Here is a 9515-nt window from a genome sequence, read left to right on the forward strand (position 1 = left end):
ATGGCATATTGGTGTTATTGTATTTTATTCCTGGTTTTCTATAGTTAGTTTAAATAGAAATAAATTTTTGAATTCAAAATTTTATATTCTATACTAGCATTACATAGAAATTATCCTCAACTGTTTGTTTCTTGTATAAATACAGGAAATTAAACAGATGATGAAGAGAAAAAAATAAGAAAAACAAAAATTTATAAGAAAAATTAAATTTTAAACAAAGGAAAAGAGGAGAAAATTTTTTCAATCATATATATTTATGATTAAAAAATAGAATTATGAAATTATTAATTTCAATTCAAAGAGAAAAATTATGTAATATATGAAATTATTACATTAAAAATGCATTTGAAAAAAAAGTAAAATGTTATTAAGAATGATAAATTATTTGAAAATTGGCAAATATTAAGAAGAAATATCGTTCTTATATTTTTATATAAAATATATAATATAGAGAACGAAAATTCTTTTTCATAAAAAACGGTTTTTGAATTTTGATAAGAAAAGCTAAAGGGGGGTCGCCCCTTTACTTTTTATATACACCGTAATTTATGAAATTTTCAAATATGAAAAACAAAGAAAAATATATAAATAAAAATATTATTCTGGTTGATCCTGCCAGTAGTTATATGCTTGTCTCAAAGATTAAGCCATGCATGTCTAAGTACAAACAAATTAAAAGTGAAACCGCAAAGGCTCATTATATCAGTTATGGTTCCATAGATCGTTAACAGTTACTTGGATAACTGTGGTAATTCTAGAGCTAATACATGCAATATAAACACGGACCTTATGGAACGTGTGCTTTTATTAGACTAAAACCAAGCGATCATTTGATCGTTAAATTGGTTGAACTCTAGATAACTTGCAGATCGTATGGTCCCGTACCGACGACAGATCTTTCAAATGTCTGCCCTATCAACTTTTGATGGTAGTATCTAGGACTACCATGGTTGCAACGGGTAACGGGGAATCAGGGTTCGATTCCGGAGAGGGAGCCTGAGAAACGGCTACCACATCTAAGGAAGGCAGCAGGCGCGTAAATTACCCACTCCCAGTTCGGGGAGGTAGTGACGAAAAATAACAATACAGGACTCATATCCGAGGCCCTGTAATTGGAATGAGTACACTTTAAATCCTTTAACAAGGACCTATTGGAGGGCAAGTCTGGTGCCAGCAGCCGCGGTAATTCCAGCTCCAATAGCGTATATTAAAGTTGTTGCGGTTAAAACGTTCGTAGTTGAATTTGTGCTTCATACGGGTAGTACAACTATATATTGTGGTATGTACATTACCTTATGTATGTAAGCGTATTACCGGTGGAGTTCTTATATATAATTAATACAATGTATTTTTTATATATTCCTCCTATTTAAACCTACTTCAGTGCTCTTCATCGAGTGTTGTTGTGGGCCGGTACAATTACTTTGAACAAATTAGAGTGCTTAAAGCAGGCTCCAAATGCCTGAATATTTTGTGCATGGAATAATGAAATAAGACCTCTGTTCTACTTTCATTGGTTTTTAGATCAAGAGGTAATGATTAATAGAAGCAGTTTGGGGGCATTAGTATTACGACGCGAGAGGTGAAATTCTTGGACCGTCGTAAGACTAACTTAAGCGAAAGCATTTGCCAAAGATGTTTTCATTAATCAAGAACGAAAGTTAGAGGTTCGAAGGCGATCAGATACCGCCCTAGTTCTAACCATAAACGATGCCAGCTAGCAATTGGGTGTAGCTACTACTATGGCTCTCTCAGTCGCTTCCCGGGAAACCAAAGCTTTTGGGCTCCGGGGGAAGTATGGTTGCAAAGCTGAAACTTAAAGGAATTGACGGAAGGGCACCACCAGGAGTGGAGCCTGCGGCTTAATTTGACTCAACACGGGAAAACTTACCAGGTCCGAACATAAGCGTGTAAGACAGATTGATAGCTCTTTCTCGAATCTATGGGTGGTGGTGCATGGCCGTTCTTAGTTCGTGGAGTGATTTGTCTGGTTAATTCCGATAACGAACGAGACTCAAATATATTAAATAGATGCTTTCAGGATTATGATGTTGAAACTTATATAGCCTTCTTTCATGCGTACATCTTGAATGTACAAGTGTTTGAATGTGTTTATATAAGTGGAGTCGTACCTGTTGGTTTGTCCCATTATAAGGACACTAGCTTCTTAAATGGACAAATTGCGTCTAGCAGTAACGAGATTGAGCAATAACAGGTCTGTGATGCCCTTAGATGTCCTGGGCTGCACGCGCGCTACAATGAAAGTATCAACGTGTATTTCCTAGACCGAGAGGTCCGGGTAAACCGCTGAACCACTTTCATGCTTGGGATTGTGAACTGAAACTGTTCACATGAACTTGGAATTCCCAGTAAGTGCGAGTTATTAACTCGCATTGATTAAGTCCCTGCCCTTTGTACATACCGCCCGTCGCTACTACCGATTGAATTATTTAGTGAGGTCTCCGGACGTGATCACTGTGACGCCTCGTGTGTCACGGTTGTTTCGCAAAAGTTGACCGAACTTGATTATTTAGAGGAAGTAAAAGTCGTAACAAGGTTTCCGTAGGTGAACCTGCGGAAGGATCATTATTGTGTTCCATATCCGTAAGAAAAACAAACAAACAAACAAACAAACAGACAAGCAAACAAACGAACAAAAAGAAAAAAAAAAAAAAAAAAAAAAAGAAAAAAAAAAAATTTATATAATTATTTTGAATCCATAATTCTTTTTATTCTTTTTCATTCAATTTGTGATCCATCAATTATATCATATTAAATATAATATATGATGGTACATTTTGTAATGTTTTTTCTTATTTTTTTCTTTTAAAAACCTTTAAACATGAAAATAAAAAGTTGTACTTATTATTCATTTGATTGAATGATAAGTTAATTTGTTCACAATAACAAAAGTGGTATATATTTATTATATTATTATATATACATAAAATGATTAAAAAAATACAAAATAATTGAATCATAATAAATACCACCACTGTATTATTGTTGAACTAAGACATTCGCAACTTAATAAAAATGTTTAGAGTTAAATATATTTGATATATATTATTGAAAGAAAATCAATTTATATATTATTAATATTATTTAATTTTACTCTTTCAATTAATATATGCAAAAAAAAATTGACATTTGTTATAAATAAAAATAAATAAAAAAATACTCTAAGCGGTGGATCACTTGGCTCATGGGTCGATGAAGAACGCAGCAAACTGTGCGTCATCGTGTGAACTGCAGGACACATGAACATCGACATTTTGAACGCATATCGCAGTCCATGCTGTTATGTACATTAAATTCAATTTTAAAGTACTGCTTGGACTACATATGGTTGAGGGTTGTAAGACTATGCTAAATAAGTTGCTTATTCTTTTATAAAAATAATTGAATTTAAGCAAATGTGTATATTATTGGATTTTAAATAATTCATAATATTAATAGCAAAAAAAATAAAGATATATAATGAATTTTATTTATTATATATTCTTTAAAAAAAAAATCCTCTCAAATAAAATGAAATGATGAAAATATTGAATCTAAGTATTCTTTACAAAAAATTTTCATATTATTTATATATATATATAAAATAATAATTTATATATGTAATTAAAAGGAGGAATGTCTAGCATAAAAATTAAATTTTTTATTCTAGGATTGCCTCATTTTACATTATTATTATTTTTATATATTTACAATATATAAAAGGAGAAAAGAAAAATAGAGATGAAAAGATGATATAATTTTTTTATTAAATTGTGAGAAGATAAAAAAAGAATATTAAAACAACCTCAACTCATATGGGATTACCCCCTGAATTTAAGCATATTAATGAGGGGAGGAAAAGAAACTAACAAGGATTTTCTTAGTAGCGGCGAGCGAAAAGAAAATAGTTCAGCACTAAGTCACTTTGTCTATATGTCAAATGTGAGATGCAGTGTATGGAATATCTTAATATCTAGTATGAGAAATTAACGATTTAAGTCCTTCTTAAATGAGGCCATTTACCCATAGAGGGTGCCAGGCCCGTATAACGTTAATGATTACTAGAAAGATATTTCCAAAGAGTCGTGTTGCTTGATAGTGCAGCACTAAGTGGGTGGTAAACTCCATCTAAAACTAAATATAACCATGAGACCGATAGTAAACAAGTACCGTGAGGGAAAGTTGAAAAGAACTCTGAATAGAGAGTTAAATAGTACGTGAAACTGCTTAGAGGTTAAGCCCGATGAACCTGAATATCCATTATGAAAAATTCATCATTAAATAATTAAAAAAATAATGTGCATTTTTTTCATATAAGGACATTGTAATCTATTAACATAATAAAGTATTTATCAAAAGATCATTGGTGATATTAAGTTTATTTAAATTAATTTGCTTTTTAAGCATATTAACATAAAATAAATACTAATGATTTGATAAAGTGTTGATAGATTTTATTATATATAATGCTAAAATTCATTTTTTGAATTTTACAAAAAATTTAATATCTATGATATTAATATTTATTTGTATGCATTTATATGATTAACAATGCGAAAGATTCAGGATACCTTCGGGACCCGTCTTGAAACACGGACCAAGGAGTCTAACATATGTGCAAGTCATTGAGTTATATTAAACTTAATGGCATAATTAACTTAACTTAAATATAATGGGATTAATTTTTAGTCTATTTTTTAATAAATAGTCAATTAATTCAATCCCGGGGCGTTCCATATAGTTATGTATAATGATAATTTATTATTATTTATACCTCTAACTGGAGCGTACCTTGAGCATATATGCTGTGACCCGAAAGATGGTGAACTATACTTGATCAGGTTGAAGTCAGGGGAAACCCTGATGGAAGACCGAAACAGTTCTGACGTGCAAATCGATTGTCAGAATTGAGTATAGGGGCGAAAGACCAATCGAACCATCTAGTAGCTGGTTCCCTCCGAAGTTTCCCTCAGGATAGCTGGTGCATTTAAAAATTATATAAAATAATCTTATCTGGTAAAGCGAATGATTAGAGGCCTTAGGGTCGAAACGATTTTAACCTATTCTCAAACTTTAAATGGGTAAGAACCTCACCTTTCTTGATATGAAGGTTGAGGTTATGATATAATGTGCCCAGTGGGCCACTTTTGGTAAGCAGAACTGGCGCTGTGGGATGAACCAAACGTAATGTTACGGTGCCTAAATTAACAACTCATGCAGATACCATGAAAGGCGTTGGTTGCTTAAAACAGCAGGACGGTGGACATGGAAGTCGTAATCCGCTAAGGAGTGTGTAACAACTCACCTGCCGAAGCAACTAGCCCTTAAAATGGATGGCGCTTAAGTTGTATACCTATACATTACCGCTAAAGTAGATGATTTATAAAACAATTTCGATTGATTTATAAATTTTGAAACTTTAGTGAGTAGGAGGGTACAATAGTGTGCTTAGAAGTGTTTGGCGTAAGCCTGCATGGAGCCGCTATTGGTACAGATCTTGGTGGTAGTAGCAAATAATCGAATGAGACCTTGGAGGACTGAAGTGGAGAAGGGTTTCGTGTGAACAGTGGTTGATCACGAGTTAGTCGGTCCTAAGTTCAAGGCGAAAGCCGAAAATTTTCAAGTTTTTAATAAAAAAAAATATTAATAAAAATATATTTAAAAATAATTAAAATACTTGAATTATTTTGAACGAAAGGGAATACGGTTCCAATTCCGTAACCTGTTGAGTATCCGTTTGTTATTAAAAATGGGCCTTGTGCTCATCCTGGCAACAGGAACGACCATAAAGAAGCCGTCGAGAGATATCGGAAGAGTTTTCTTTTCTGTTTTATAGTCGTACTACCATGGAAGTCTTTCGAAGAGAGATATGGTAGATGGACTAGAAGAGCATGACATTTACTGTTGTGTCGATATTTTCTCCTCGGACCTTGAAAATTTATGGTGGGGTCACGCAAACTTCTCAACAGGCCGTACCAATATCCGCAGCTGGTCTCCAAGGTGAAGAGTCTCTAGTCGATAGAATAATGTAGGTAAGGGAAGTCGGCAAATTAGATCCGTAACTTCGGGATAAGGATTGGCTCTGAAGATTGAGATAGTCGGGCTTGATTGGGAAGCAATACCATGGTTTATGTACTCGTTCTGGGTAAATAGAGAATTACGATTCTTGTTCCCCGGATAGTAGTTACGTAGCCAATTGTGGAACTTTCTTGCTAAAATTTTTAAGGAATTATATCATTCGATATATATTCCTTTTAAATTATAACGATTATCAATTAACAATCAATTCAGAACTGGCACGGACTTGGGGAATCCGACTGTCTAATTAAAACAAAGCATTGTGATGGCCCTAACGGGTGTTGACACAATGTGATTTCTGCCCAGTGCTCTGAATGTCAAAGTGAAGAAATTCAAGTAAGCGCGGGTAAACGGCGGGAGTAACTATGACTCTCTTAAGGTAGCCAAATGCCTCGTCATCTAATTAGTGACGCGCATGAATGGATTAACGAGATTCCTACTGTCCCTATCTACTCATTCTAATTGTGAACGTTGAAGCGAACGGACGCGTGAGCGGATGTTTTTACTTTGCGAATTATAAAAATATTCTTGAGCGATTGTTTTTCCCTAGAAAATACTACATTTTACCGTCGGCAAGTGACGTACATTGTGTACAAATCGGCGCGTGTGTGTGTGCAGGAAACTGTTCGGCTGTCGTGCGACCGTCGGTGGGTTTTTCGCCGTTACTGAGAGACACTTAAATTGCGCGTACCTGACTGGTAGCTATTAAGCGAAAAACTATTGTGCGTGTAATTGTCCCGTCAAGTGGGCGCCGCTATAATTGCGCGCACCTGTGTCGGTGTAACACGTGCTGGAAAACTTTTATTGTTGTGTGGGTAGCGAGGAACGCTATAAATTTTTGCGAATTCTCTTTTGTGCTATATCCGCGAGTGATTAGCGCTAATTGAGTAACGCTGCGGTGAAGCAGTGCATGAACTGTGCATTGTGCTTAGTGAGTGCCGTTGTGTGAGTACGGGAAAATACCGCTGTGTTTTCCCGGAATTTTAGTGAGAGACGCTATAATTGCGCGCACCTGTGGGAAAACTAAAATCGTTGTGCGGGTAGCGAGAAACACTATATACGGCGTAACTGTATAAGTGTGTGATAAACTGTGTGTGGAATTGTCGGTGGACTCTCCCGTTAGTGGGTGCCACTATAATTGCGTGCGGGTGCCACTATAATTGTTGTGCGTTTTAATTGCGTGACGCGATTTACAGTGGTGGCAGAGGGCTATGCCCAAATTAGGCGTAGGAATGAAGAGGGCGAGCACCCCTCTCCAGGGCAGTTCGAGATTGGCGTCATCAGCGATGGATGAGTCAACGTCGGGGGAGGAAGAGGTCCTCCTGAGATCACCCCCCCGCATGAAGAAGAAAACCGCTGGAGGAGCAGCGGTCACAACAGAAAAGGTGACGGCGAAAGCACCCGTAATGGGTAAGTTGGGGGTAAGCGGAAGCGAGGGCGTTTCCGAGGGGGAAAAAAAGGGGGAGAAAAAGGTGCGGAAGGCAGGGGCCAAATCGGGTCCAGCCGGGCAGCGGATGGAGAAAATCCGCAGAATTTCGGGTGCTTCCCTGGAGAATTCGGGAGCGTTCGGTGAAAAAGTTGGGGGGCAATTTATGGGGCGTTTCAAGTCCATTGTGACGGCCTTTAGTGGAGCCGTCATAGACATGGACGGCGTCCCAAAGAACGCAGCGAAGGACCTCCTGGGATACTCCTTGGAGTTCGAGGCGCTTTTTGTGGAGATGGTGGCGGAGATCGCCCATCTTCGTGGGCGGTTGGAAGCCACAAAAACAAGTAGAGAGGAAGCACCTCGGAGGACGGCTGGAGCTTCGCTGGCTGGTGCAGCGCTGATGCCGGCACCTCAGGCGCCTGCGCCTGTGTTGCCTGCGTTGCCGGTGCCCAAGCCAGTTGAGACCTGGTCGGTCGTAGTAAGGGGTAAGACCCCCACTACGTCCAAAGAGGTGATCAAAAAAGTAGTAAAAGAGGTAGGGCCTTCTATGGGGGTAAGGGTGCACGAGGTGCGCCCGTTGAAGGATGGAGGTGCGATTATTCGCACCCCATCAGTTGCTGAGAGGGATAACTTGGTAAAAAATGCCAAGTTTTCCGAGGTGGGGCTCGATGTGAGCATACGTCGGAAGCTGGGGCCTAGGGTTGTGGTCCAGGGGGTCCACACGGAGATCTCCCCTGACGAGTTCATGGGAGAGTTGTTCCGTTTGAACCTCAAGGAGTTCAGCCCTGGGTGTCTTGAGAAGGACGTGAGGATGATCAGCCGTCCGTGGAAGGTCAGCCCTGATGGAGTGACGAATGTGGTCCTTGAGGGCACGGACATGCTAATGTCCGCCCTCCTGGAAGCAGGTCGCTGCTACGTAAAGTGGTTTTCCTTCCGGGTACGGCCGGACCAACTGACGCCCGGCTGCTTCCGATGCATGGGATTTGATCACAGGGTGGCAGAATGCAGAGCCAAGAAGGATGTCTGCCGTAGGTGCGGGCAGGAAGGACACAGGAGTGCAGGTTGTGGCAATGCCCCGCATTGTCGCAACTGTGCATTTAAGGGCAAGCCAGCCGGACATCTGATGATGTCCACTGTCTGCCCGGTGTACTGTGCCATTGTTGCCCGTGCGAATGCTAGACATTGATGGTTGAGCTATATCAACTGAACTGTCAGGGGTCTTATGCCGTGATGTGTGAATTGGGGGCGTGTATGTCGGAGGGGGGCTGCGGCATTGCTTTGCTCCAGGAACCATACTCCACCAATGGGGTGGTGAGAGGTCTTCCTGGTGGCTTCAGGGTCTTTACGGACCTTGGAGTCAATGCCGCAGTAGCTGTGTGTGAGCCAAGCTACTCTTGCGTAGTGGTTGACTCATCACAGTGGGGAGTATGTGTGTGTGTTGAGGGCGATTTCGGCAAAGTATATGTCGCCAGCCTATACTGCAAGTTCAATGAACCTCTAGAACCATACTTGAGATACATAGAGGCGGTGCTACTACGTGAAAGTAGCAACCCTGTCATCATGTGTCTCGATGCCAATGCCACCTCCCCGATGTGGTTCAGCAAAACATCCAGGCACACTGCTGGATATCGGAGCCACAGTCGTGGTGAGGCCATGAGCGATTGGGTGGTGGCAAATAGCCTCCTCATTGCAAACGAACCGAGTGAATGGTATACGTTTGATGGGCCTAGAGGAGTGAGCGACATTGACGTGACGCTCATGAATGAAGCAGCCGCGAGCAAGTTTGAATGTAGCTGGAGTGTCAAGGGTGGTTGGGGAATTAGTGACCATAATTTAATTCAAATCATGGTTACTCCTCGTACCCCACAGTCGGAAAGTGTGAGTCCATTGAGACGATGGCGTACCACATGCGCCGACTGGAATAGATACGGTCAGACCGTTAGAGAAGCGGTATTGGGTATACCGCTTAACGTGTTTGAAAATTTCGGGGTCGACGAGCAAATTGCTCGTT

The 9515-nt window shown here is 39.5% G+C and overlaps 1 non-coding gene and 2 pseudogenes across 1 annotated transcript; all 3 read left to right on the forward strand.

Moving 5' to 3' along the window:
* Positions 1 to 599: 599 nt before the first annotated feature.
* On the forward strand, positions 600 to 2589 carry LOC129251630 (small subunit ribosomal RNA). Its single transcript, XR_008583041.1, has one exon. It is a non-coding gene; the product is annotated as a small subunit ribosomal RNA (ribosomal RNA).
* A 589-nt stretch (positions 2590 to 3178) lies between these two features.
* LOC129251642 (5.8S ribosomal RNA) lies at positions 3179 to 3359 on the forward strand (annotated as a pseudogene).
* Positions 3360 to 3801: 442 nt separating this feature from the next.
* Positions 3802 to 9515, forward strand: part of LOC129251636 (large subunit ribosomal RNA) — a 9725-nt pseudogene continuing 4011 nt past the window's right edge.

Source organism: Anastrepha obliqua, unplaced genomic scaffold (genome assembly GCF_027943255.1).
Source record: "Anastrepha obliqua isolate idAnaObli1 unplaced genomic scaffold, idAnaObli1_1.0 ptg000059l, whole genome shotgun sequence".
Taxonomy (NCBI): Eukaryota; Metazoa; Arthropoda; class Insecta; order Diptera; family Tephritidae; genus Anastrepha; species Anastrepha obliqua.